Here is a 6,639-nt window from a genome sequence, read left to right as displayed (position 1 = left end):
ACTAATTCAGAATACTCATAAATTCTTTTCTTAGTCGTTTTCGATTTTGCACAAATGTGATTCTCAATTTATTTATTTCTACCAGAATTCATCTATGAAGCCTCAAAAAGTAGTCTCTGTTCAATACATGCTATTTTTTTGCTCAAAAAAATACATGCATAATGTGTAACTTTTCTGTCAATTGAAAGCGAGTTTCGTTAACCTGTTAGATTTATATTAGATTAACCGCACCTGTGTGTTTCTATCAGCTTTTACTGTATGTTCTTCAGTGGATCAGGTGCATCAGGCTGTAGGTGTTGTTGACCGCAAAGCTATAAATCCACCTATGCATAATGCTTTTGTCCGCGCAACTAAGATCAATTTTCTTTTTCATTTATGGTGAAATCTTATTCTACAAGAGGCAAAAAGTCAATACTGATTGTTCTTAATGTTAATGTGTTTATATTTTGTAATCTTTTTCTCGCTTTCCCAAGATTGGTTATAGATACTTCGCGGATGTTACCTGCGAAAGCTGGAATGATCTCTTCAGTGTATGGTCAGACTAGGGAGGGTTATTTTTTGCTCTACTAATGTTGCATGGACCAATGTTCAAAATCTAATATAACTAAAAGTTCATTGCTTAATTAATAAACTTTCCAAAAATTATGAGCGAGAAACTGTGATTATCAATAGTAACGTTTGATTCATCCCAATATTTAAGATTACAGGGTCAAGGTTCCTTTTCCTTATAGTAACCATGGTTTTATTATTTGGCTTCTTCTGCATATCCTTTAGCAGTACTGAAAGGAAGAAACTATTGTTGTGAGAGTCTCATGGCCCATTAGAACACCCTCTTCAGAGAGAATACTCCAGATCTATTGTATGATTTAGTTGTGGCATTGATTTTTATTTAGTACGAATACTCACCTAATAAATCTATTAAACAATCTAAATATAACCGACTCACAGATTAGCTTGTGCCATTGTTGATTTTTTATTTATCGTGTTATTCTTATTTTTGAGATTGCAGGCCTGGCACATACTGTTTCCAAATATATTATATACCTAACTAATCATTTGGCGTCTCAGGCGCAAGAGCTTGAGGCGTTTGCACAAATTGCTTTCTTCACACAAGGCCATGGATTTGATCATCGATGGACGTCACCGACCACCTATTCTAACTCTGGCAAGTACCCGATGATACATGATCCCACCAGCTCTTGTGATGTACCATGTAAACTACCGTGTGATCTGCCTTTTTTTGTGAACACGGCCTCTTTGGCACGTCTATCCATCCTTTTGTACTCAATATCTACCTTGTACAAATATTGCATCCTTTATTTTACCATGTATGAACATTTACATCCTTTAAATGTGTTTACTATCGTTTTGGTCGCTATGGAGATCTGTTGTTACTATCGTTCTGTATCCATTGATGATGTCTCCTATTATATGTGAATGTTCTTTTCTTTTGGTTATCATGTTTGAATACGTATGCTAAACCTGGCTTCCTACTAAATTGAGTATTATTTGCTTGGCTAGATCGTTGGGACCGGCACCCTCGCGCCAAGAAAAGAAAACAATAATTAATGGTTGGTTTCCCCACTTGAATGGTTGAGGAATTCATTCATTTGGCAAAATGTCTCCCTCTTTTCACGCTGCTTGCTTATCATTGTTATGCGGCATCTGGAATCTTTTTTGAGTAAATTGTTGTCTGTTATACTCAACCATGTCTCCATCTATATAAATGTATCTTCCTTTTTTGTTTGACTTCTACTTATACATAATATAATATGCAGGGCAGGGTAGACAACATGTGCCGTCAACCGTCGACAGTTCAGCTGTCACCAAATGAGCAGCTTGCTGCTGAAGAAACCTTCAAGTTGTACTGCAAGCCAGTTGAGCTCTGCAATGTTATCCAAAAACGAGCCCTTGATAATGTATGTATCTATGTAACCTCCCTCCCTGAATCCTTACTGCTCGCCTTGCTTTTTATTTCATTTCATACAACAACAACAATACAATGATGACTGGTTCTCCTTTGCATTGCAGCCCGCTTTTCTACAACTCCTTTACATGATACAGACAAGCTGCACAAAGAGGTTCCGCTGGCTCCACTAACAACCGTCTACGGGCGCTTGCATAGGTCAGGTGAAACCTGTCCTGTCCCCTCTCTGATTTTACTGGACGGTTGCAAAAATATGATGAGTTGTGACTCGGGAATTTTTATAATCAAAAGAAGTAATCACAGATGTAAACATTGCTAACTTTGCAAAGAAACATGCATCTGATCTAGGGACTATTGATGCTCGCAGATAGTAGTAAAGAAAGTGATATTTAGATCCAGGCAGTGTGATGATTTTAACTCTATTTCTTTGACGTGCTCTTCGTGTAGTTAATAGCTCTGTAGGTGTTTCCTCGATTGATTAGATGTTGTCTAGGCCTTCTATGTAGATGTATTTTGTTTATAAAGCGCAAGCATTCTACGTGCTAATTAGATTTCTGTCTTTGAAGGTGATCATATTGATCTTACCTTATCGACTGCTCTTACTAAAACAAGTTGTATTTTCAACTGATTAATATCCCCGTTGTTCTTAAAAATGCTCATCACATGCTCAAGACAATCTGATTAACCGATAGACTTAACGTATCTTTTTTTAACACTATGTCTGCTTTTATCTGCGACTGATTTCTCTGATATCTCTCCCGTGCTGTGATGCAATTACTGTAAGCAGCTCCTCGTGGCCTTATGTTTTATGTTCTCGGGCACTGCAGGATACCAAGCGAGTGTTTAGGATCCCACACCGGGCATTTCTTGACATGCTCCTAGCACACCTTACGCTAATCACCGGCTCAGTATGACCGTGTTGTGCATGACGACGGCAAGATCTGTGTGACCATCTTTTTCAACACCTCTACATTGGATCTTGGAGGACCAATCAGTATGAACGTGTCACATCCCTAGCTTCGGGTAATGCACTAGGCTAGACCTCTTGCTGCATCATGTTTAAATTCAAATGAAATTTGAATTGAGGAATTTTCAAAGCCTCAGAAACCTCTAAAAATAACCAACAATTAAATCTTCTCAAATGTGTCCAAGAAAATGTTCCTGATATCCTCTGGAAATATTGGCAAGAGGTAAAATCCAAACCAATATTTTTGGTGTCTCAGAAACATTTAATTTGGGCATTTGAATTAAATCAATAATTATTTGAATTGGATTTATATCTACTATTAAATAAATATAGGTCCAATAATTCTGAAATATTTTTGTGGAGCATTGTTTTAATTCTTTTAGCTCCCAAAAATATTGTCAGAAGCAAAATAAATTGAATTGGTTTCAAAACCAAATTCAAAACAAACCTGCAAAATAGAAAATAGAGTTAAAACAAAACAGAGAGAAAAAAATAATAATAAAAAGAGTAAAGCCTACCTGGCCTCACCCGCGCAGCCCACCAGCCGGCCCAGTTCCCCCCCCCTGGCCGGCCCAGCCCGCCAGCGCCTCCCTGTCGTCTTCCTCCTCGGGACAGTAGGACAGAGGCGCGTGGCCGGAGCGCGTGCGCACGCGCCCGAGCCACCTCCTGCTTGCCGCCCCGCCCCGGATCGGCTAAGGATGCCACGCACCCCCTCAGCCTCTCTCAACTCCCTCCCGTGCTCATCCCCTCCTCCTGCTCTCCCTCTCGCTCCGCACCTCGGACCCGAGCGGAGCCGCCGCCACCGACGCCGATTGCCGCAGCCACCGTGCTCCCCACGCCTCACCGACGCCCCAGGGAGCTCCGCCTCGACCCCCTCCTTCCTCCCCACCGACCCACGGCCCTCCGGAAGCCCTGCAACGCCGTCACCATCGCCGTTCCGTCGCCGGCCACCGAAGCTCCCCTCCGTCGATTCGCCGGACCCCGTGCCTCCCCTGCCTCGCCAGCAGCACCAGAAGAACCGCGGTGAGCCCTCGACCCGATTCCCCCTCTCCCCGTGCCCCACCTCCCTCTCTAGCTAGCCCCACCACTTTGCCCGAGAATCTCTCGCCGCCGGCCATGGCGTGGCCTTGGCCACAGCCACCCCAGCTCGTATCCGAGCCCACTGACGTGCTCACCGTGATCTCAGGAGTCCGTAGCACGCCCCAGCTCCTCCTGCCGTGCTCCCTAACCCCGACCCCGAGATTGCCCGAGCTCCGGCCGCCGCAAAAGAGCTCGCCGCCGGCAGCTCCGGCCACCCCAGCCTCCGCCACCGCCACCGTTGGATGCGCCACTCCACCCTCTCCCCGTAGCTGCTCACTGCGCGCCAAAAGAGCCCCTGTAGTTGGTTTCCGACGCGCACCACCGCGTCTGGCCTCGCCGGCGTCAAGCCGCCGGTGGGTCTGACCATGTTGACCACGGCGGGACCCCCCCCCTTTCTGGGTCGATGACAGGTGGGGCCAGCCCCCCTTGTTAATTAGTTTAGTTATTTTATTTTAACTACCCCCTCTGCTGACACTGACAGGTGGGCCCCCGCCATCAGGTGATTAGCTTAAGCTAATCACCATCTAATCTAACCCCAGAGCCACTGACATGTGGGCCATAGTGCCCTAATCCTTAATTAAACTAAAATAAACCCCCCCTGTTTAACCTGTGACGCTGACATATGGGTCCCACAGGTCAGGTTTGACCTGGAGGCGCCCTGTTGACCTGCTGACGTCAAGGTGATGTCATGCTGACGCATTAAATGATTTTCTGGATTTAAAATAAATCAGAAAATTCCAGAAAATTGTTTAAACTTCAATAAATCATAGAAAATTAACCGTAACTCCAAATTAAATAAATTATATATGAAAAATTATCAGAAAAATTCAAGGAATCCATCTGTACCATTTTCATGCATGTTAGAACAACTTATAGCTGCTGTTTAGCACAAATCAATTAAGGGCATTTAAATAATCACATATGGAGTTTGAATTTGAATCTTGTATTCAAACCAACTTCATTTAATCTGTTGCTAGTTGCATTAGCTCAAAACACATTCATTTTGCCATGTCATGATCATGCATCATATTGTGCATTGCATTGATTGTGTTCCCTTCTATGTTGCCGGTATTTGTCCCCTCTCGATAGACGTGATACCGATGATGTGATCGTTGACACTGATGAAGACTCAATGTTATCTTCAAAAGTGCCAGGCAAGCAAAACCCCCTTGTTCATTCCGATACAATCCTACTCTCTCGCTCCTGCTCTCTTTTACTGCATTAGGACAACACCGATTCATCTGTTACTTGCTGCGGTAGCTGAACCCCTTTATCCTTTGCATGACCTGTCATTGCCACAGTAAATAGATGAAACCCACTAGCATGAGTAGGAGTTGTTTGAGCCCTGATGTGCCTACTCATTCATGCTTGTTTGTCATGCCTGCTACTGCTTAGAGTTGAGTCAGGTCTGATTCATCGAGGATGAATCAGAGGTGTGTGAACATGTCCTACTGTGTGTGAGCTAAGTGTGTGAACACGATTTGGTAAAAGGTGTCGGTGAGAGGCCATGTAGGAGTACATGGTGGGTTGTCTCATTGAAGCCGTCCTTAGGAACTGAGTTCTGTGTTTGTGATCCATGATTCAGCTACTACCATGCATTGGGCCCTGAAATATGACCCCGCTCGACTTCTTATTCACCTTAGTCCTCTGTCCAGGAGTTGCAAATAGTTTCTGGTGTTTGTAGCTTACTGGAGGCCGTGGACAGCGCTGACCGTAGGGGTGGGCTGTGATGCGGTAGGTACGTGGCACGGTGTACCGGATGCCCGTTTGGTATCTCGGGAACCCTGTTCACATCGTTTGGGGCTGTGAGCGAAACTCCGGCCGGATCTCCTCATGGATGGAACCCGAATAGGCGATAAACCTGGACTAGAGACTTGAGTGTTTAGGTAGGTCGTGGTCTACACCCACGTCGGCTTTCGCTTGAAGTCTGCCGAGCACATGTCGTGTGCAGACGCTAAGTGGTGGAAACATGTATGAAGAAGTACATCCTTGCAGGGTTAACATCATCTATTCGAATAGCCGTGTCCGCGGAAAAGGACTTCTGGGTTGCTTATATCAGTTCATAGACAAGTGAAAGTGGATACTCTAAAATACGCAAGATAAGCGTGAGTGCTATGGATGGCGTTCTCGTAGGGGGACGGGAGCGGATCCATAGTGGTGTATTGCTATGGTGAATATGTGGACTCGTGTGCGCCACCTCAAAAGAGTTACATTGCAGTCGTAGTTTAGGATAGCCACCGAGTCAAAGCTGGCTTGCTGCAGTTAAACCCCACCATCCCTTTGTTGATAATGATGCATATGTAGTTAGTTCTGATGTAAGTCTTGCTGGGTACATTTGTACTCACGTTTGCCTATTTTATGTTTTTGCAGAGAGACTTCAGTCTCACTAGTAGTTCCACGTGGACTTCGACGTTTAGCCTGTTACCTCAGCTATGATCTTGTGCCCTCGGCAGGATCTGATAGATAGTCAGGCTTCTCAGCCTTTTTCATTTATAGATGTCTGTACTCAGACATGATAGCTTTCGCTTGTGCTTTGACTTGTATGCTCTGAGTGTTGGGTCATGAGACCCATGTTTGTAATATCTCGCTCCCCGGAGCCTATTGAATAAACTACTTGAGTCGTAGAGTCATTTTGTGATGCCATGTTGTATTGCACATATCGAGC

General features: G+C 44.4%; 2 long non-coding RNA genes across 6 annotated transcripts in view; both read left to right on the top strand.

The window, feature by feature from the left end:
• Nucleotides 1-1,378, top strand: part of LOC123092459 (uncharacterized) — a 5,290-nt gene extending 3,912 nt beyond the window's left edge. For 3 of the 4 annotated variants that reach the window (XR_006444607.1, XR_006444609.1, XR_006444606.1), the window contains exon 9: nt 1,069-1,378. This is a non-coding gene — a long non-coding RNA (uncharacterized lncRNA). Of the gene's footprint in view, nt 1-1,009 lie in introns of all 4 variants that reach the window. The other variant, XR_006444608.1, reaches the window with a different exon arrangement.
• A 139-nt stretch (nt 1,379-1,517) lies between these two features.
• On the top strand, nt 1,518-6,414 carry LOC123092460 (uncharacterized). Of its 2 annotated transcripts, none has more exons than XR_006444610.1 (5): nt 1,518-1,571; nt 1,779-1,919; nt 2,032-2,125; nt 2,755-2,950; nt 5,064-5,140. It is a non-coding gene; the product is annotated as an uncharacterized lncRNA (long non-coding RNA). The 2 variants fall into 2 exon arrangements; XR_006444611.1 differs by lacking the exon at nt 5,064-5,140 and adding an exon at nt 6,345-6,414 and having other exon boundaries at nt 1,521-1,571.
• The last annotated feature ends 225 nt before the right edge of the window (nt 6,415-6,639 follow it).

The sequence above is a fragment of the Triticum aestivum genome, chromosome 4B (genome assembly GCF_018294505.1).
Source record: "Triticum aestivum cultivar Chinese Spring chromosome 4B, IWGSC CS RefSeq v2.1, whole genome shotgun sequence".
NCBI lineage: Eukaryota > Viridiplantae > Streptophyta > Magnoliopsida > Poales > Poaceae > Triticum > Triticum aestivum.
Note: the sequence above shows the minus strand (reverse complement) of the source record. Positions and strands in the feature narration are given on the sequence as shown.